The following is a 22,996-nucleotide window of genomic DNA, read 5'->3' on the forward strand; positions in this document are numbered from 1 at the left end:
AGCGAGCCCCTGGGCGAAGGGGTGAGCGACGCACGTAAAAATTCATCAAGGTCAACGGGGCCATTCGGCGAGGCCGACTGCGCGACCATTGCTGCGAATCTGACGAAGGAACCCCTCTCGCGGAGGGACCATAAAAATCCCCAAACTCCGCCATCTTTGGAGTGGGAGCCGGGGGCTCGACTGGCGAGGGCGAGCGCGTGAGAGAAGGCTTGCAGCAACCGAGGGAAAGAGAGCAAGGGAGAAAGAAAGAAGGAGAAGGCGGAGGCGCGCGCGCAGAGAGCGAGGGAAAGCGCGCAGGCTGCCGCTGGCTCTCGGCGGCGGGGGAAGCGCGCAAGGACGGCCCAACATGGCGGATGGTCGGCAGCACCACTGGCTCCGCGTTCTCCGGCACCTCCGTCGGCGGTGACGGCCTCACGTACTCCGGTGAGTGGAGATCGTAAAACGTGCTCGGTCGCTCCTTGGGGTGGCCGCTGTCGCGGTACGAGAACTACCCGTGACCGGCGCCGAGCATTCGTCGGCCGGACGCCGAGTCCGGCGCTCGAGCGCGCCGTGCAGAATCGCGAGCGGCGCGTCTGCTAGTCCGTCTGCGAGATTTAGGCCTAGCGGGACACAAGAGGGGAGCGAAGCGACTGGGATGCGGTGCTTTTTTGATCGAGCGCCGCACACACGCACGCACGCGCGCTTCGCCTGACCGTTGGCTTGTTTGACGGCGCAGGCCGCCGCCTCCACGCTGCTGTTTTGTTTTCTCAGGGAGCGTCGAGAACGTTAGCAGAAGACGCGGCGCAGCCGACAGCCCCCCTCCCCCCCCCCCCCCCCACCTGCTCTCGCGTGACTGAGCGTGTCAGATTGGGCCCTTATTACGTCCTCGTGTGGCCGTCTTTATATTGAGTGCGTCGGACGCGATCAGTGGCCCGCTTCGTCGCGTTGTTCGACGCTAAATGCTCCCTGGGCTTTTACGTAGCAAAGGACCTGGCGCATTTAATCGAATTTGCACCTAAAGCGGTAATTGTTGCTTCATACAGTGTGAAAATGTGTGGAGTCCCTAACAATAGCTTTATTTGACCGGAGTGAATCGCCGCATTTATTTTGATTCAGTCATGGAGCGCCACTTCAATGAACAAGTCGGTGCGTTCTGCTTCCAACTGCAGCCAACGACCGCTGAAGTAAACAAAACTTCGAGGACAGGCATACAAGGAATGGAATATATAGGATTAAGTGTTCCCTATGCTAGTAGCTTTAAGGGCGAATCCGGATGAAATCAAAATTATCTTTACATTTTAGCCTACGCTTAGAAATAAATAAAACCTAATTGGGCAGCTCCACGGGAGAAGTCGTGCAAACCTCGGGCGTTATTATTTGATTAATAAAAACGAGTAAGCTTCCCGCAAGTTGTGGTACTCATACAAGAATCTTCAGAAATTATAAATGTAAGAATTTGCCCTTGAACACTTAAGTAAACGCGTGCCGCTTACGTAACCTCTTAACTAACAAACAAATAAAAACTGATAACGAAGACGGGGTGTAAATTCGGCTACAGCGGCAAGTTGTGAATAGGAGAGTCGTTTTATTGATCTGTTGGAGCGAGCTGCCATGCCTCGACATTTTCGTCTTGGTGACAGATATGTGCAGATATTTGTCCAGAGTTTTCTGTGTAACCCTTCCAGATGCAGTTATGCGTCTACAAGAGAATATTTATTAATTTACAAGAACATCACAGTCTTCGCTGTGCATTCTTTACGTTTTCTCTCCTTCAAATGACGTCAGTGCAGACGGCGCGCAGCATTCGGCTGAAGTGTGAGTTGAAACACAGTTTGGAGTGCAGGGAAAGACTTAATGAATGTGGATACTGACCTCTTCATTGCAGTAGCTATTAGTCCAATGAATGTGGTTAAATGTGGGAGTTAGGAATTTTATAACAATGCGAGGTATTTATAATAATATTCAGACCTTGAAAACCAGCAGTGAGAAGGAAAATGCTATTTATACACAAGAATTAAGTAAGAGTAAAATATTTTCCCGCAATTTTGTTCGAAAACATTTGAAATTCACTGTAACGATATAGTGAAAAATGGGCATTGCTCTACTATTACTCACAGTTTCCTGTCCAACAAATATGATCGAGATACACGTGCTAGAGATCGGGTAATAATAGGAGGTATTCATTGTAATTAAACAAATGTACTAAGAAAGAATCAATAGTTTGGCGTCATTGAGTCCAAGAGTTACAGTAATTGCACAGACATAATTAAAATTTGTTCTTTAATTCACAGCTTATATTGTTATATGACTGAGGTGGAAAACACGGGTCATCAATCCAGTAACAACATGAGGTAATTGTTCTAAACTAAGTTGCGTTTGGACATTGATAACCACAATTTAAGACGAAATATATGCACAATAACTAAGAAATGATTCAATGTTTACGAACATTTACTTTGCCATGCGTTTCAAATTCATTCATATGTATCATGCATAGGATCCTAGAAAATCCAATGTATATATATTTAATTCTTCGATAAGCTGTTTCTCTGCTATCGGTGTGACACTTATACTTCTGATCACGATCGGGGCAGATACGAATCGGATTTATTGATTGCGAACACTGGTCACTGCTACACGGTCCTAATGATCCGGATCGAGTTATTATCGTCTGCTGATGGTCAGCAACTCTCAGAACTGAATAATGCCTTGGCTACAAATTCAGATTTGCGAAATATCATTAAATTTCTACGATATTTCAATTTTACAGCTGACTATTGCTGATAAAACGGTTTTTGAACACTTTTTATTGAGCTCCCCTCACTTTTTTCAGAATACTGCGCTAGAGGGCGCAGACGTCAGCCTGCCATCGCGATCAATTGACTTGATCGCGATTCACGGATCGTATTTTTCCTGATCCGGATCACAAGATTGCGATCGCAAATGACCGGGTAGCAACACTCGATTTGGATCTAGTTCAATCCGAATCGGCCCTGATCGTGATCAGAAGTGTCCGTGTGACAACAAAGTTAGTTTTCATTGTCCTTGTCTCTCTCTCTCTCTTCTGCGATCTTTACTTCACTTCTTTCACACCATCAACAGACATAGCGTAAGCCACAGTGAGTGGCAATCTTTATCCATACAGTGTCTGCGTGCAACCCTTTTCGATAACTCACAATAATTTTCGCGATGGGTACCATTTTCAGTCACGTGAGGCGCAGTCTTGCGCTCCCCGCGCCTCTCTGCGCGTTTCAAAATGGCGCTCGCAAGTGAGCTCGGCGGGGGCGAAGGCGGCGTTTAGCGTCGGAGTGTTATTTTTCACGACAGCGTGATTCACTACATTTGATCCCTCTAAGTGCTTCTCAAGCCGCGCCGGCGACCCGAAAGACTCGTTTGCGAAGACTAACGTGTCCTCCTTTCCCTCTGTCCCTAGGAGCGCCAGGCGTCAATGACGTGTTCCTTTTCACACATTTAGTCCCTGCCTTTCTGTTACTTTGTTCTCAGGACACTCTACTAAGTCAGGCTTTAGCAGCGCCTTCATTTGCGCAACCCGTAAGAGATAGATAGGCGGGCAAAAAAATTCTGAAGATGGCAAAAATGAAAAGGGGTTGGGGGTGGGGGGGAGGAGGAGGGCGTACATTAAGGGGCCGGTAGGGGCCGCCTCTTGCGTGCTTCTACCTGCACCGACACGCAGTGCTTTGTCGGTTCTTGGTTCTTTGCGAAAGCGTAATTCCCTGTCAAGGACTTCTCCACCGCGCTGCTCAACGCCCCTTTCGATGAAATCCACGTTAATCTTGTTCGACACGTGAAGGGTGTTTGCGCACGTTCAATAAGCTTACCTGTGAGCGCGCTGGAGGGAATGCGCCGCTGCTTGGATGGTTTGTGTGTATTTTGTAGTCGGCCAGTCTAAGCATGGGTGGAGGTACAGTGGAGCGCCGGTAATGTGTTCGCTTCGAGACAGGACAACTTATACACGATAGGGGACGGTCTTTTCATTTTCTTGCTATCATATTGATATTTTTTGTGTGTTATGGCCGTGTGCTGCCTCAGATTGTCTGGACTTAAACGACACCTGCTTCTGATGTTATATTTCTGCGATTATTTTGGTAGCATTGCTTCTCTTGCATGTTGCCGAACCTGTCAAAGGTTTCGCCTGACCTGTCTTGTTTACTTTTTCGCTCTTGCTGCGGTTATCGAATATTTCAATGTTGGTTAACGCGTTTCGTTTTGTTCACATTAAATCAATATCTAGGAAAGCCTGCTTGGAAATGCAATATATTCACACCGTGCCACGGCGCCTTCATTCGATTAAGCTACCACTTTGGCATGCGTATGTAGGCTGACGGCATCAGTTGCCAATATTTCTGAGTGCATAGAGGCCATATAGAGAAACCAGACAAATATGCCCGCTGGTTGGCAAAGAGCAGACTCTAACAAAGTATCGCTTGTATTGATTCGCACAGTTTATAAGGAGTACTTCTGTAGAGCAAAGAGTGCCAGCACTTTTGCTATCATTTCTATAGAATACATACATGCAGCCCGTGAACTAAAGACCTTGTGCTTTTTGTCGGCCATTCTCTGGGTGCTTTCTGTGTAATCAGACTGTCTTAAAATGCAGGCAAAATAAAGTAGACGTGTTACCAACCTTTGTCCACGGAGAGAGTGTGCAGAGGAAAGGAAACACATTTCAGAAATCAAATCAGTTTGTACATGTAGCGTATGGATAGTCCATACATTTCTTTTCTAACCGTTTCTTTACCATACCTGAAGTGCTTATCGTTGTCTCCCTTTTCTTGGAATGCATCATAGTGCGTGTGCAACTTATAATCTGCTTTCGGCTTGTCTCCTCACCAAACTACACTTAAGGAACATCGATTCATGTGAGAAAATTCCTGTATTCATAAGCGATCTTGCCCCTAATTACATGTCCCAATTGAAGAGCAACGCCATTAATTGTTTACATTTTTAATATATGTTTCTGCTTTTAGTTTATTTGTCTCTCCTCCGGAGATGGAAAAAGAAAGGAATAACAAGGGGCTTCAAGTCAACAGCTGTCATTTTAATCGTGCTGCATCATTTGAGGTCTTCTTTAGTAGTATGAACCAACTATTCCAAATTTGCGTAATAGTATAGAGAGAACGCTGCATTTAGAAAATTATATCTCAAACAAACGGTTTTCAAGTGCTCAATTACGAATTTCTTTGCCTACATACTTGGGTAAAAAGATAGCTAGCCACCGAATTATTTGGGATATAACGAGTTTACCTTGTACTTAAAACAGTTTTAAAGCTCCATACCAAGGTAGTACACAACAGCCTTCTTTTCTCTCTGAATGATAATAGTGGGTGGCACCTTAGAAGCATGTTCTTAAAGACGCGTACATCGCTAGAGAAAATCAGCCGCGAGTACCTTCTGTATTCTTGGTCACATGATTAAACCGAACTCTTCTAAGCCTGACAGCGTGACAAGAAGAGATAAACGCACCGAAACAGGAACGACGAACAGGAACTAGTAAAGTTGGACGCATCCATGTTCATTACGCGAGTTGTCAAGTCCACGCACCGCTAGGTCTTTTCGGCCGGCGAGCGCTAATTGTTATTCATAGGGAAACTCTTTCCCTCGTTACGGGCGCGCGAATCTTCTCGCTTCTTGCCGGAAAAACGCTGACGCGGCTCGGGGTCGAGCGAGAACGCTGTGTCGTGTCGACCGTAAACTTGTTACGGAAGCTGCACACTGCATTCGAAGCGTACGCGTGAAAAAGAAGCCACGAGGTTCGAAAGGCAGACTGGAGCGAGCGAAAGAAAAGAAATGCAAAGGAATAAAAAAGGAGGCGTCGGTTCTGATCTTCACACCTGGGGTTTGAGGCCAGGAAGTCTGGACCCCGGGTCCTCTGCAGTGCCACGGGAGAGGTTTTTCACCCGGAAAGCGCGGTCCCCACGCTCGGCGCCACCCACTTAGCTTATAATTAAACAGCTTTAATTATTCAAAACCTGGGCAGCGCCAAACAAGTTTTTGCCATTAGAATGCCGTGTGCGGCGCTCGTGCCGGCCTAGGGGGCGTTGCCGGCGTGGAATGCAGAGGGCGCTGTCGATGCGGGAAATCGGCCTCCGAAAGGTTGGCTGCACTCGGGCCTGTGTTGCGGCCGAGGCTTTGAAGCAAGCTAAACGGTAAAATCTGCTGACAAAAAAGGAAGAAGCAAGAAAGAAAGGCACAATAAAAGAAAAACAGAAAGGGAAAGGGAAAAAAAGAGAACTAGTTTGCGTGATGAGCAAGGGAGGTTGAACTGTAAACACGCTTGGTCACATGCATAAGAGAACCGTGTAATGATGGTGCGCTTAGCAATAATAGCACAAGCTCGAACTGTGTGCCCGTACTCCTGCTTGGTACTTGGAGCAAGAACAAGAGGCGGTACCATGAGCCTGCGGGACACAAAGCAAACTTGCTCAAAGAGATGCCGTCAAAAAAGTTGGCCATATATTCTAATTAGCCTGTGTGAGACGTGCGCTATTTCCATTTTCTTTCTCTTTCTTTTCCTTTATGCTTTCATTGTTTAGGAACCAAGGGTACATTGACACGTCGCTTTAGGTTTGCGTCGACGTCGAGTGCGTTAATAGGACCACGCTTGGCCGTTGTAGTAAAAAGCGAAAAGAAACAAGGTCCCTGTTTTCTGGTGTTCGAGAAAGGAGTGCATCCGTGAGTAACTGTGGCGTTGCCATCAAATATTAAATGAGCTTTTAGCTAAGACATAGATCGATCCTGACTCCGTCTTGTTGCTAAAGTTTCCTCTTTAGCAAACAGAAAAGCAAGCGGTGCACGAACATCTGTAGGGACAGTTTGTCTAGCTTTTGAATCACTTATTTCCTTTTGTTGTGATGACGTAAAAGCGAAGGCGAGTCTTTAGTGCCTGTTTACTGAGGCTACAGGCTGCTTGCTTCCACTTGCACTATCGCATCCATTGGCTACATACGCATCCTGTTTCTGAGGGGCAAACCAAAGACATTCATGCTAAGAATACCAGTGGGAAATCCGGTGCTAACGCCTATGTAGGCTGCCAGTATATAATATGTCTATAGTTTGGCTAATACAGCAATGACTGACAGTACGCAGAACAGTTTACCAGAGTTCGTTCTTCTGGCTTCAATCTTGCGTATTTTGATATTAAGGTTTCTGAAGCTCAGCTTATCGTCACAAATTAGCTGTACGGGAACAATGAGTCTCATATAGCTTCTCATTTTTACTACTGGATGGTTTTCAGAACTTTGCAAACAGTAACGGTTTGTGAAACACAGAACATATTCAAACATGATGAGTGTTACTAATAAAACACCATCTACAGATTTGGTGGCACTCGCACTTGGAAAGGACATGGCTTATGCAGGCGCAGGTAATTAGACAATGAGATGAATCATTCATAAACGTAAAGTACACAACGGCTCTAAAGAAACGCTCTCACTCTAGCACGCTACATGACTAAGCCACAGATAGCAATAAAAAGGGTCCTCAATGTACTGTCTCTGTGAAGCTGTGTCAATGCGGAGAAAAATTCGTGTACTACCCATGGTTCCTTAATTGTAGTGGCTGATGGAATGCAGTGCGCCAGACTTCCCTTATTACTAGCATGAAGCTGTGGCGTACAAGCTGTAGTAAAGCATATCGATATACAAACATTTGATTGGTTAGTATCGAAGCCCGGTGCCTTGCAAGGGTACTGCAATAGCTGGCGAAGGAGCGTCTCGGTGTAAGTACTCACGAAGGAGTTTCTATATGCTATAGTGATTCGTGAAAATGGGCGCCGTAAAATCAATATATAGGGAACACGACAATAGTGTCACCGGTCGAATAATTACGAACGTTTCTCAGTAGAAAAACCTAATTCAGTATTTTCGTCCGTAAGGGCTGTTAGCCATTGGTTGGCCGCCTTCGCTAATGATATGTCTAACATCACGGTTGGCTTGCACCTCTGCTTTTCTATGAACTGCTCTGGAGTATAGGCGTTTTTTGTGAATACGGGTACCGTCAATTCTGCCAATTTCTCTTTACTCACCAGTGCGTTTACCCCCTAGCCACGGCAAGCGCCTCAGTCTTTCCGTCTATTCCTGCTTCCTTCGATCTACACCTGATAGCAGATACCATGGAAGTTGGCAGTCGTGGCGCCACGGTAAGGGAGCGACGCCTCTGCTGCGAATCAATGAAGCAAACGAACCAAGAGTGACAGGGTGCACTTGCCAGCGCTCCTACTTCACTGTACGAACTGTTGGCCTAGTTTTCTGACGTCACAGCTCAGATATTGCAGGGATCCCGTTCTCTCTAGGCGGTGTTGGTTAGATCGCTCACTGTGCGAGCCGTCATTGGACAATTACGCGGCGCAAGGCGGGTCATAATAGCGCATCCGTATACATAAGCATGCGGCGCCTTCTTTATCGTCAGTGTTGCCTAATGACAGCATGTAACTGGGCCCAGCTGTCTAACCCCATTAGGGTCGACCCACCATGAATCCTTCGTGATCAGTGACATAACTCTTTGTACATGCGCACACATCAACATATACACACAGTCGGAGCACAGTATATATAAAGGAAATGAGCTTTCCTTGTTTGGCGTTGAATACGACGAATATATACATATGCCGTCACTAAGAACCCACTCATCTTGCCAAAATACTGGCGGACAGAAAGTCTTTGGAAGGAGACAGAGGGTTACTGATGCTTTATGACGAACCCATGTTTCGAAGTGTTGGAAACGTAGTAGAATTTTATGCATAAATCCGCTTCTGTATTTTAACAGCAACGACGACAAAGTATAGCTTGTTGCAGACAGCCATCCTGGATCACCATAACTGCAGTATCGTTATATTCGGCACAAGTGGCAGCTATACTGACTAGCATGCCCTTTCGGAAATGAAAAGACGTTGTGCGGGGAACGCCACAACCTGAAAGAGTAATGTAGCCTTCAGCTTGTATCGAGCCGAAGATACGGGTATCTTGGCTTTTGTGAGCGAGAGATTTAGCGTGGGACTTGTTTTGCATGATGAATGCAGATATTTCGATTTTTGTCAGCACTGGTAAAAACGAATATCACTTGGTCTCTGGCGCGTTCTACTGCCGTACAGTGCCGTAAATATGAGAGCATCCTATTACTACTAACAACAATTATTCGCTAGACATATATTCGGTCGTGAATTGCATATTGGTTTCTTTCGATAAATGAATGATATCCTTTATATTTTTGCCGCGCTCTATAACGAAGCAGCAGATAGAACTATGGCGAAGCGTAGCGCTCCGTCAGTGTGCGCTGGCACACTGAAAACCACTATATACATATAGCAACACCTCTGCTAAGAGCAGTCGAGCGGCGTGCTGATCAAAAGTTGTGCGCTGACATATCAGTTGAGCGTCTGTGCCTTAGAAAGAATGCGCGCGCGCTTGATTCATCTCAGACACATGATATATGGGCCTCATCGTTTCTAGCAGATCTTAAACTGAGCCGCTCGGTCAGGTGATATTTCTTTTTCGAAAGACACGAAAGAACGCCTCTAATTTTAGACTGGTAAAATAATTGCCTAGAATTTTGTTTAAGCTCGTTTGGTGGGAAACGGTTGATTTCTAACGTAAAAAGAAAATTAAGAAATGAGAGAAATACTAAGGTTGGAACACCCCTAAATCTTTCCAGAAAAAAAAAAGAAATTCATTTTGAGCTTCTACGATTTCCCTGCTCCCCCCCTTGCCCCCCCCCTCGTGGTTGTCTTATATTAATTATAGCAACAACAAACAACAACAAGCAATCAAGCCAAACACCTACGTGAGTATGTTTCTGTGGAAAGTGCGCGAGTTCAAGCTTTCTTCTTGGGTTATTTTTGAACAGGGAAAGCTCTCGAAACTTGCAAGGTTCAGTCTTCGGTTTCTCTAGGATACAGTGTAGTCTTTTATTTTTTTTTTACTGATAAGCAAATCCTTAGACTCAAGTAGACGCTGGTAAAATGCATGACGTCATGAAGAGTTAGCGCGGCTGGTGCAGTCCGTGCAGTCCGTGTCATTCCTGACTTATCAAGGCTCCTGTCACGCAAAGGGTGGTTTCGCTGCCCTGCTATTGCAGAAGCGCAATTTACTGTTACTGGTTAATTTCATACGTGTACTTAGGAGGGGGAAAACAGAAAGATAAGTGGTAACTGGGAAGCTTAGCCCATAGCTACAAGCTTGGTATTCTTCTCTAGGTGCAATCGGTGATGAAGGAAAGAAGGAGAGAGTTCCTTGAACATTATTATGCATATATCTACGCCGCGCTCTAGAGAGTAATGTAGCCATCCGTGCTGCAGCTGGCTGCGCGAACAGCAGTACAGACGCAGGAGAAGAAGAAACAGCGAGAAGGAAACAGATAAAACACAAGCGCACGGGCGCGGGTTTCTCTCTCTCGTGGCATTTCGTTCGCTGTCGATGCGGTCTCTCTCTCTCTCTCGGCTTACATAATGTCCTCAGTGGTGGAGTAGGTTGTCGTTCTTTTCTCTTCTGTCTTTCTTTCTCCCATTTCTCTGGCTAACCGCGGTCGTCCGTTGTCGGTGAGGAGGAGTGTCGTCGTGCCGGCAGAGCGTGGCCGACAACCACGCCTGGCGACCAACTGGCGCCCGCTGTCCTGGCCGAGGCGGTGTTGCCGTGGGGCGTACGTACGCGGGCCGCTTCGGAGAGTGCGCCACTGCACCGCGATGGGCGTAGCCTGCGCAGCGGCTGCTGCTGGCTCACGACTTCTCGCGCGCCAGGGCGACGCCAGATGGCGCGTGAGCCGCTTCCCCCCCCCCCCCCCCCCCTCTTTCTATCGGTGTCCGTTGTAGCAGTCTCTTCGTCTATATAGTTGTGAAGGGTTATACGAGGTGCCTCAGAAAGCAGGCTGGCATCTACTTGCGGCTGTTCCAGTGGTATGGAAAGCAAATGCGGGAAATCTAGCTCACTATATAGTAATACTCGGCACCTCTTGAGTGCGAGGCTGGACATTGGCAGAACAAAAAAAAAGTGTGAACGTATAAAACGTAACATATGGCGTGAAACACGAGCCTCCACGCGTTACATATATTAACTGGCATTTTCAACCGCACCACAGTGACAAAGAAGCTATAAGCATACTGCCTTTCTTGCAAGTTTTCGAGTCTGCACGTTTGTAAATATTGGGAACCAGCTCAGCCGGCGAATGTGTGTGCTTCTTGAATCTTGCACATTGAAACCGAGGCGCTTAAATATACATATGCAGCATGTTGATCGCATTGGTTTCAAAATACGTAAGGTTGAAAGCTTTATTTGTATAGGATTGTCTCGGACCCGAAACGAGCGAGAGACATACAGGCTGCAAAATATTACGCAAAAGCTTTCTTTTTATTTGTACAAGGAATTCATAGAGTTCATAGTACCGTCATAGCGGACGTATGGGGTATTTTTGCTTCATGCTGGAGTTTGATCTTAAACGTTAGCATAACAAGCAATTTATGCGGAATTCCTTTTGTTCTCTGGTACTATATGTAACTTTACCTGACCGGAACATCCTTGAAAACATCGCACGTACGCACACCTCACTCACTCGCATCGCACACTTGTTTTGTCTGTGGTGTATAGCACTGCTGTACGAACACCGGTCCTTCGAAAGAGCTGCTCGTTCGTCCCCGTGTAACGTGAAAAGTGACTCTTCGCGCTACCAGAACCACCGAAGGCGCAAGCAGCCGAGTGCAGGTGCGCGCCCGATGCCCATTAGGAGCGAAAGAAAGGGCAGTAGAGGGAGAGAGAGTAGCCCACGGCCATGTAGGTAAGGCAAGGTGAGGGCTCCTGTTGCCGCCGCTTTGGCGCGCGCGCGCGCCATGATCTTGACTGCATCGAGCGTTCGCTTCTCGGAGCGCGGCCTCGTCGACAATTAGGGCCCGCCCGCCGAAAAAAGAAAGCGGTGCCAAGGCCGTGTGGAGGTGGACACCGATGCCTGCGGCGGCGGCAGGGGCCAGCATGCGTGCTTGTGCCTTGGGGTCCCCCGACGACGACGACGAAGGGGCATTCGTGATGGATGCAACGCGGTGCGGCGAAGGCGCACAATTACAGGGGAGGTGGCGCTGGCGCTGGAGCGTCTGCACGTGGCAGTGGTGGTGGCAGCAGCAGCAGGCACGGATGGGATTCCTTTGCAACTGCGCGGCACGTTCTCCTTCTCTCTCGCGCTTACCGACATTCCGCCGCGGAGCTTCGTGTCTTCTCTTTCAGGATGCTCTCTCCTCTCGTTGATGTTTTGCTCGTGTGCACACCTATTTCGCTCACTTGTTTCTCGCTGCTCTCGCGTTATGGCGTCCAAGTGACCCCCTCCGTTCGGACGTCTCTGCGTCTTGTACGACGTATACTCCCGCGCAAGGAGCAGCGTGTACACCTATATGCGAAATGCTCTAATTATGCATATATTTCTGTAGTCACGTGCGCTGAACCAATCGGGATACCGTCCATGATATTTTCGTAGCAGTAACCCGCCAATCACGATATTGATCATACTTTTAGCGAAGTCGGATGACCACTGAGAGAGATTCAGTGCGAAGGTAAATATAGCTCATGAATTCGGCCCTAGATCTGCATGCTGATGTGAAAAACGCACGCAAAGGCAGTTTCTGTGCCACAGCTGTCAACGAGAGGCACGCATTGCAATCGTAAGGCATTTGAATATCCATGCGCTGCTGAATGCGTGGTCGCACGTTCGGAAACTTAGGAGCTGCTGCAGTCGTTATTTCCATCTGCGTTTAAAGTAGGTGTACGCGAGTATGTATTGTGCGGCTTTTACCGCGTTTCTGTGGAAGCTTGTAATAGTGGTAGTAGTTTTAGTAATACATTAGTAGTGAGACGCTCTTCTTTCCTGCACGTGACGTTTCACCTGCGCAGGTTAGGTTCGATGTGTCTCAATGTGACTAACGTATACGTACTTACGACTGCCCTAGTTAAAACAGCACAGGGTTTGTCGTCATAAAAAATAGGCAAATAGTGTGCAGGAGGTTGCAACCAACTCAGTAGATTTAGGTAGGCGAAGAAGAAAAAAAAAAGAGGCAAAACACACTATCAGTGAACATCTACTTATTGTTCACCACCTCACCGACACAAAAGCCGTGCTTCGTATGTCACCTGCAACGCAGATTCAGGTGTCATTTATGCTACTACGGAAGCGTTTAGCAAGGTTATTGAATCTACAACATCTTAAAGTTGTGGACATTAAGAAAATTTGGTGTCTGAAAGACAGATAATGTCGAACTGCCGCGAGAATCCCCTATAGAGGTAATTAAAGTCCTTAGGAATATATAGGTTGCTGCGCTGTCAAGTCACCTATCACTATTTTTGTTCCGCCTTTTTTCTTTTTTTATCCACACCTGTCTTGAGCAGGCAGTGACCGTTTCACCTCATCTCTCCTTTATGTGCCTCCCGCGCGTTGTTATGTCGCCCCTGCATGAAAGTACTATTTTGGTTAGGAATCGTGAAGCCTTTGTTCTTGTCCGTAACCATTACATTTAAATGGTGGTATTGCCATCGTAAGAGCGCCGAACATCTCTTCGTGATCAAGGTGACTTATGAATCACAGAGGAGACCAGTTATTGAACGGATAAGCTATTCGGTGGAAAGCCACACATGTAAAATGCAGACAGCTGTCATCATGACGAAGCTGACATTTCTGGTAACCTTCAGCACACAACTGGCACATAGAATCCCTAGACGAACCATGTGAGGCCTCCGGGCCTGTAATCTCATCCGTTCGCATGATCAAGGTGTCTGGGAGCAAAATAAAGCAGCCAATCGGAATCGCGAGCTTAAATATGCTATGAACGCGGCTGGCCAAAAGAAAGCATTGCTTAAACTTCAAATGGGATATTGTTGATTCAGCCTCTTATTTTCGAGTGCCCTATAACCGTATCGCTGAAATTGCCCGTGCCCGCCAGAGTGTGCAGAGTGCGGTATACCATTTGGATAATCGTCCACTATCAGAACTAACAGCTGATCCGCGCTGAAGGACCAACTCGCGTTACTAAGGTTCCTGTGGTCTAAGGGCTTTCTCAATAGACTTCAAGAACGCCGCCCCTTACCGCTCTATAGTGTACGTGGTTAGCTTGTGCTCGTCTCTCTTTCTCGCTCTGTATTCCTCTGTCCCCGTTCCACTCTCTCCGTATTTTTATCTCCATACTCCTTTCTCCCCCATGCAGAGTAGCCAACCGGAAATAGTTAACCTGCCTGCCTTTCCATGCATCCTTTCTCTCTCTCTCTCTCTCTCTCTCTCTCTCTCTCTCTCTTGCGCGCCCGACGTGTGACCACGATTGAATGTGTTTAATGCCTCTGCTGTATGACTATTTGTATTTTTACTTGATATGGTAGCCGAGAGGCGTGTATCCCGTTTCTGTGATCGCATTAATTAGACCAAGCTTGGTGCGTTCTTCTGGGGCTGAGTTCACAACGCTTTCAGTTCACAAGAGCAGCTTTTCATTGGTCAGCTGCCTGAGGTAACAATACGGGCACTGTCACTATTAGCAGGTGCTTAACCTAACGCAAGCACAGCTTGCAAATATTGGCCCTGGGGCCGAATTAACGAAGCTGTTCGTTCGTAACAGTTGTTTGCCGTTGGCTGACTGCTTTCGCTAATAATATGTCAAACCTAACGATTGGCTGATAAGGCTGCGGTTACGAATATACTGAGTAAGAACTTTTCTTAAATACGGGCTGTGTTCCTAGTTCTAATTGTCCAATGAAAGCACGCAGCGCGTATTTGGCAATGCGTATTTTAGTAATAGGTTAGCGCCTACATATACTACTTGAGGTTATCTACCAAGCGTCGTAATATGGACGTCCTTGCATGCCGCTCCCGCCGTAGATTTTTCATCAAATATTGCTTGATGATATTCTGATGCTTGTGTCTACGGGAGCTTCAAGTATATATTAGTTGTTCGTCCAACGCGGAATTGATGGGCAGTGCATGGATTTGCCTAAACTTCGTCCTTCTGGCTTCAAATGGCTTTGTCACTTTGCAGGTTGATCACTTCAACAAAGTACGGCGTGACACATGCAAAAATTCGCAATGGTTATCCATTAGCAGAGAGAGTAATTGTCCGACTGTGTGTTGAAAACTGCGCGTGCTTGTAAATTTAGAAAACTAAACGCGTGATGGCGAACGTCACCGGAATGTTTGGACCCACAATTAAGCAAATCCACGTACTAACTATCGTTGACGGGGTTGCTGAACAATCGCAGTGCCTGTTTTTTTTTTTTTTTTTTTTGTGTAGTACTATCTGTATACAAAACTCTAGGGCATAAACTTGTATGCACATGACGCGACCGAGAACATAACTCGCTGGAGAAGAAGTGAGCAGACCTTTCGCTGTAGCCAAGCCAAGTCACGTGGTTACGTGAACCACGGAAGAAAGGCAAACGCACACACACCGCGTGCGACCACCTTCACCGCCTTGTCGCTTCCTACTCGGTGGCGCATTCGTTCCGCGGCTGCGCCCAGCTCGTATGATTGGCAGCCCCGTTGTGTCGAGTCCCCACCTCGCCCTATTTAGCTGTCAATCACTGCGGCAGCTCCTGCCGTGGCAGCCGTATCGCAATCCTCTTTCGTGCCCGGCCATTGAGACACCTCGGTTGGAGCATAATTTATGTACGCATTTATTGACACCGCCTTAATTAATACGGTTTTGAAATCCCAGAATTCCGCAGTAGAGCATTTCTGCAATTGATTAGCCGAGCGGCTTGGTTTGTCCGAAAGAAAGCAGAAACCCTGCTTCGTTCTTCTTTCTCTTATTTATGCATTTCTTTTTGTACGACTGATGCTGGTTCACCTGTTTCTAAAGTTCGCTAAGATAACACTTCTGCATTGATCCTAAATCTATATACGGGATCGGAGCTGCGATTTTGTAGCGATGCCTTCTGGTCGATTGTGCGCTACGACTCGTATCATGCACCGTTCAATGGCCGGAACGCGGGCGGAGCGTCGCTATGACCACTGAAGAAACGCGAAAACTTTGAAAAGGAATTGCACCGCAGCAAATACATCGCTACGAAAGTGGGGCCAGGTCCTGCATTCACGAAAAGCTCTTACGCTAGAATTGTTCGCAACAGCCAATACCAGCAAATTCTGGCGCTGGACATATCATTAGCGAAGACGGGCGGCCAATGGCAAAGAGCACTTACAAACTAAGAACTTTCCGAATTTGGTTCCTTTTGATGGAAGCCTTTGTGCACACCACTTTCTTGTTTGCGCGAACATTTCGCACCAAAGGTGAAAATTTTTTAGTCATATTCTTTCTATGAAACATCTGACATCCCTTGATTGCCTAATTTGCCCGACTTTTGGTTGCCAGCATATATCCCATTTTCTGTGAAGATACGCACTCGAAGGTGCCAAGTATATAATTCAGAAGTACGGACCAGGAAGGGCGATTCTGGTGTGAAATTTGGGAGAAAACAAAACAGCTTTAGGTGCAAAATGTTTTTTTTTTACTTTGTTAGAGTTTATCACTGGAAGTATTTCACTGGTGCATCTATAGTAGCGCATTAAATAACGTTATACTTTAACTTTTTTTTTTATTTAAACGGCTGCCGGTGGCGCGCTCGGACACTTCATTACCTGAGCACGAGGTGCTCATTTGTTATGCTAAGCTGTAACGCGCGTTGTCTATGATGTGCAGCAGCTTTTGTATCTAATTGAGGACATGCGATTACGAGGCTTGCCCACTGCACGCAGCTTGCCCTGAGCTTGGTGCCTGCGTTCCCTCTAGTAGCACTGAGCACTCTAGTAGCTGAGACATGCGTTTTGGAAGCTTGCATGGTGCGAACACAAGAGGGCGGCAGGAGCGATGTCACCAGCCCACGTGTTATTATTATTATTATTATTATTATTATTATTATTATTATTATTATTATTGGTTTGATTTTTTTTTAGGCCAAGCGAGGTGTGTGGAAAAGCGCACTTGCTGGTGCTGTATATAGTGTGTTCGGCCGCATTCCGACGGAAGCGAAATGCTATCGAAATGACATACACTCTCAATTGCAAATAAGGTGTTTAATGTGATATGAGAAGGGCTGCACGCAGCGGATATAATGCATGTGTTTGGTAAAGTGTTCTAGCAGGTTCCGCTCACCGACTAAATAAGTTTGTCTGGACGGGATTGACGAAACGAGTGTCATTGTCATCCACACTACAGTATAGCAAGATCGGGGGGATACGAATTATTCCTCCCATGAGGATTTTTCCACGTTGCGTATTTCACCGAAAAACTGCTTGGCCCTGTTAAGACTTGATTGTAGCAGCCACACTGTTGGCGCTGTCGGGAAGAGCAGTTTGTTTGTGTGCTTCCTGTATACTTGCTCGCGTAAGTAGGACAATATTAGAAAACACCCTTACAAGCCGATGTTGCAGAGCCCCATGCAGCGACACGCAGCGACATATGCGACGAAGGGCAAAATCGCTCTGCCTGCTTATACTGCTTGCGCAAGGAAAATAGTTAGCCTATCTTGTGTGCCAAGCAGTGAGACCTTCAGTCGTGGCACGCACCACTAGCCAACGCAGCGACGTCGTTCGTCTCTCGGTCATTATTCACGCTTCCTTTCTCGGCGTCACCCGCTGTAGATGACCTACGCACATGGCAACCGACCCTGCATGTTTGATACCCTGTGGCCAGCCAGCGCAATTTCTCTAACGACGCGGCTAGCATCGCATTGGCAGCTGCAGTATAGCGGACGAAGCAAGAAGACGAGGAAGAAGCCAACGAGTGAACGGTGAGGGAGTACTGTCGTCTCTCGCACCGCAACCTGTCGTTCAAACGATGCGCTACCCGTATATGCAGAAACGCTTGCCAGAATGCCAAGAACGAACAAAAGCAAAAAAAAAAAAGTGACGAAAGTGAGGAAAGGCGCAGCAAAGGATATTGAACGAAAAATAAAAAAAATAATCATAATTATGTTACCATACGGCGATAGATCGTTCGGCGTCGAAGTTGCAAGCCCGCGCGTTCGCCGTGCGCTAGCTCCACAACCCGTTACAACCTTGATAAACCGAACAGGAGTGAAAGGCGAAACAAAAAGAAAACAAAAATGTCACTCGCTGCTCGAGGCAAAGTTGAGAAACAAACGGAGAGCGCGCGCGCGAGAGAGAGAGACAGCCAGCGCGCGTGGCCGCGGAAAGGAGGGAAGCGTACACAGAACGGCGCGGAGTTAAAAACCTGATAAGCGCTCCCGTGTTCCAGCCCGCGACGCGCCCTGAAAAATGATAGGCGTGGGCAGACAATGGCCCTTCGTTACGCGGCTGGCAGTGCGATCCGCCCTCGTCGCTGGCGCGCGCGGTAGTCAATACGCGGTCGCGCTATACGCGCACCGCGCGCCAGAAGCAGGAGCTGCGCCCGAGTGCCCAGGGGCGAAAAATGTGGAAAGCAGGGAAGGGGGGGAAAAGGATTGAGGGAAAAAGGGTTGGCTTTGCAGCGCGACGCTTCCCCTTCTTTCTGACAGCACCGGGATACACTTCCTGCGACGTGAGCATGCGCGGCGGCGGCGGCGCTTTGTTCTTGCGCAGATACGCCCGTGGCAAGTTCGCGACGTGTTCGGGTTCCGGTTTGGTGCAGCCGGGGATTTCGTTGCCTTCTTTTTTTTTCTCCCTTTTTTCGTTCTTTTCTTTTCTCTCTTTCTCGACTCGATTTTTTTTTTTTCCTAGGCAATATTGCGCTATTTATCTTCGAGTCCTGCCATATCTAACTGCAGCGCCTTGCGGCAGCAGTCTCTCGTTTTTCAAGTTTCCTGCCTTTCTTTTTTTGTTTCTACCTACTTTCGCGACGTATGAGTACAGACCGAAAGCCTAGAGGCGATTCGCGAGAAAGTTTTCGCGCCGATACTGACGCAGCTTCTGGGAAATAAGAAAGTTTTAAAGTTTGATCACAGTTGTATATAGCTGTATTGTGCATCGTATCTGTAGACCGGCTTGCACAACGCGCGTTAAAAATGAGCAATTCATTCTCCTTATCGACAGTTGAGCGTGACGATGAGGCAATGTAACAACGACAGGAGGAGAGAGAGACGAAAAATAGCACCGGTCTCAGCACCGGCTGGATGGCCGGTGCTGAAAAACTGTAATGCACGACGCTCAAGCGGCGTTGAAAGGCAAGTTATATATATAGCCAAGCACCTTTTCTCGTTTTCTATTTAGATTTGTTCGAGTTATTCAATATAAAAAGCTTCCGTAGGCTGCGGCTACCTCGCTCGCTACACGTGAATGCATACATTTATTGCGAGCGTCGCTAGATATTAAGTCAGCAAGTGCGAGCGATGCCAATGGCGTGTTTCTACAAGGTATTCGCAGATTTTCTTGACAACCGTCCCCCGGACGACTATCGGTCTAGCGAAAGGATTGCCGGTTTTACATACAGGTCACCATCCTGTTTTCCTAAATAGCAAGCATGATGTAGTGATCTGCTTTTTTTTTTCAATGGGTCACTTCATATTCTCCTAGTTTAAATATCCATTTAAATTACCGCCCTTGGGAATTACTCCCTCTGATCGTGCTAGATTAACTCTGAGCGCGCTAGATTAGCGCCGCGTCGTCACCGTAATTTAATGTAATCTGTGCTAATCCTTTCATGAAAATGGTTTCAGTTTTAATCACCACAATGGTGACGGGGATATAATTGCAGCACATGACGCTACAATACTCTGGACAGTGTAGAAAACTAAAGGTTTCGTACAGAGCTTGTTATGGAGGCTCATAAATTCTCTGCAGATGCGAGTGTCCTCCGAGCAGTGGAATGTAGCTTTAAGGCGTGGCAATGTGATGAAAATGTATGTGCCAGTGTAACGTAAGTGCACTTCGGGAAACGATTGACGAAAATGTGTATCATTTTACTGCGAAAAAGAGCAGAATAAGATTAAGCTGCTGCAGTCATCAAAGGGGGCCTCAAGCACAGTGGCGACCGCTGCTATAACGAATATTTAACAACGGAGAAAACAAGCAGGCGGTTGGTCGGAAAGGCTGACATGGAAAAAAACGTGTCAGCAAATGCAAGTCATGAATAGAAATAAGTGAAAATAAAGCTCGAGCTTCACTACAGCGATATGTCTTTTTAATCCGTGTGCGAATAGTGAATTCGTGTAGGAATTCATGCCTGTAAATTTCATCTACAGCTGTAAAGCTAGTGCAGACGATCTTGCTTGCAGCCTTCGGGGAAACGAAGAATACTGTGGTAGTTGGTCTTAGTTTATTATTTCATTTATATTTTTGTAAATCATTAACAGGAATATTCATGCATGATTTTCAACTTTCGTTGCTCGAAAGCACAGTGTCTTCAGTGGCGACCAAGAGCTCCAAATGTTAGCTTACTGTTACTGTGTTTCTTGGGCAGTTCACGTCTCCATTCACGTAATCTGCAATCTGATCGATGGTCCGAATAAATGTTTCTCTCTCTCTCTCTCTCTCTCTCTGTGACCCTGATCAGATCATCATCATCATCATCAGCCTGGTTATGCCCACTGCAGGGCAAAGGCCTCTCCCATACTTCTCCAACTACCCCGGTCATGTGCTAATTGTGGCCACGTTGTCCCTGCAAACTTCTTAATTTCATCCGCCCACCTAACTTTCTGCCGCCCTCTGCTACGCTTTCCTTCCCTTGGAATCCATTCCGTAACTCTTAATGACCATCGGTTATCTTCCCTCCTCATTACGTGTCCTGCCCATGTCCATTTCTTTTTCTTGATTTCAACTAAGATATCATTAACTCGCGTTTGTTCCCTCACCCAATCTGCTCTTTTCTTATCCCTTAACGTTACACCTATCATTCTTCTTTCCATAGCTCGTTGCGTCGTCCTCAATTTGAGTAGAACCCTTTTCGTAAGCCTCCAGGTTTCTGCCCCGTAGGTGAGTACTGGTAAGACACAGCTATCATACACTTTTCTCTTGAGGGATAATGGCAACCTGCTGTTCATGATCTGAGAATGCCTGCCAAACGCACCCCATCCCATTCTTATTCTTCTGATTATTTCAGCCTCATGATCCGGATCCGCAGTCACTACCTGCCCTAAGTAGATGTATTCCCTTACCACTTCCAATGCCTCACTACCTATTGAAAACTGCTGTTCCCTTCCGAGACTGTTAAACATTACTTTAGTTTTCTGCAGATTAATTTTTAGACCCACCCTTCGGCTTTGCCTCTCTATGTCAGTGAGCATGCATTGCTGTTGGTCCCCTGAGTTACTAAGCAAGGCAATATCATCAGCGAATCGCAAGTTACTAAGGTATTCTCCATTAACTCTTATCCCCAATTCTTCCCAATCCAGATCAGATACGCAAGTGTAATTATTCCTGCAAACGCCGAATAGCATGCCGTTGAGTTCCTTGAGCAAACTACGCCCACGTGTTCTTTTTCTTAGTCAGATTTGACGACGCCATAGGTGCTGCCTGTGGTATGATTATGATGATAAATTATGGTGCGCACCCACTACGAGGGATAGGCCAACAATGAGGTCACAGAAGGAAACATAAGACCTGAGAATACTCCAAGGAAAATACTCCACACATCAAGAATAATGTGGTACTTAAAGTGACACTAAAGGCTAATTTGACGGGGACTGTTGAAACACCAGTCCAGAAACTTCGCAGCGCTTGTTTCGTGACAAGACTTAGTTCACGAGAAAATGGCACCTGAATGGTCCGCATACGTTTAGCGCAATTCAAATCTCCCGCCCCAGAGCGGGGAGCCGTGACGTTGCATAGGCCATCACCGTCGGTGAGTCAAACGGCGTCCGACAGACGGCGCTATGTTTTTTCTGCGCTATACGCAAACGCCCGGCCATTGAGAAGTGGAACCAAGACAGAGCGTTGGATTCGCCGCTGCAACTGCTCGAGGTCAAGTGGTGTGGACTGTTCGGGAATCCCGCGACATCACACGGACGTGGCCTTCTCTGCTACTTTCAGTCTGTGTGTTTTTCGCGAGCCAGTAAAATTAATAATAACAATATTTGGGTTTTTACGTGCCAAAACCACTTTCTGATTATGAGGCACGCCGTAGTGGAGGACTCCGGAAAGTTTGACCACCTGGGGTTCTTTAACGTGCACCTAAATCTAAGCACACGGGTGTTTTCGCATTTCGCCCCCATCGAAACGCGGCCGCCGTGGCCGGGATTCGATCCCGCGACCTCGTGCTCAGCAGCCCAACACCATAGCCACTGAGCAACCACGGCGGGTAGCCAGTAAAATTAGGCCATCACTACGCGATAACGAAGCTACTGAAACGCGGAAGTGCGGGCGGTGCAGAGTGGAGAAAACGATACCCTCTGACCGCCCGCGGCGTTGTGAAAGGTAATGTCAATAAGTTCTTTTTTTTTTTCTAAAGATCGAATAGAACTGAGCAAGTAGCATTTGCTTTCGTCTTATAATGCAATACAATCATCTTTTTTATTACGAGTGGTTAAGCACTAGTGAGAGCATTATAATGCGGAGTCCCATCGTGATCGGGCAAGTACTTGAATGCTCCCGGGGGAGTCTCTAACCGTGCCCCGCATTTAATTAAATTTCTCGATTACTAAAGCTCTGTTCGCGTTAATATTGCCGCCTTAGATTTTCTCGAGTACTAATCTATCACTTTACCTATTTGCATCTAATATCCCTTCAAAGCTGTTCGACCTACAGCTTCGTCTTCTGCCATGTGTTTACGCAGTGTTGTGTCACACATAATTTTAGTCTAGTATTAGAAACGCAAATAACTAAGCTTTATCTGCGCGTACCGCCGTAAACAGGTAAATCCAGGGCGTCTACCAACCTGGAAAACCGGGAATTCTCAGCTATTCTGAATAGTCTGGAAATACTCAGGGAAAACTTTGGACATTTGTACTTCTATCAGGGAAAATTAGCTGTAATTTAATTGAAAGGGAAAGAAAGTCGCGGTAATGTTGGCTCGAGTCACTGAGAGAAATCGTAACGAATCGTGTTTTGACGCCGTGTCGCCGGCTGGCGGAGTTGCCAGTGTACAGTCAACGACCGACTTTCCGGACGCCCGATATTCGGACGG

General features: G+C 46.9%; 1 long non-coding RNA gene across 1 annotated transcript in view; it reads left to right on the forward strand.

Annotated features, from left to right (window-relative positions):
- Positions 1–340: 340 nt before the first annotated feature.
- Positions 341–22,996, forward strand: part of LOC142581971 (uncharacterized) — a 46,180-nt gene continuing 23,524 nt past the window's right edge. The window contains exon 1 of the long non-coding RNA XR_012828334.1: positions 341–423. This is a non-coding gene — a long non-coding RNA (uncharacterized LOC142581971). The remainder of the gene's footprint in view (positions 424–22,996) is intronic.

Source organism: Dermacentor variabilis, chromosome 5 (genome assembly GCF_050947875.1).
Source record: "Dermacentor variabilis isolate Ectoservices chromosome 5, ASM5094787v1, whole genome shotgun sequence".
NCBI classification, from domain to species: Eukaryota; Metazoa; Arthropoda; class Arachnida; order Ixodida; family Ixodidae; genus Dermacentor; species Dermacentor variabilis.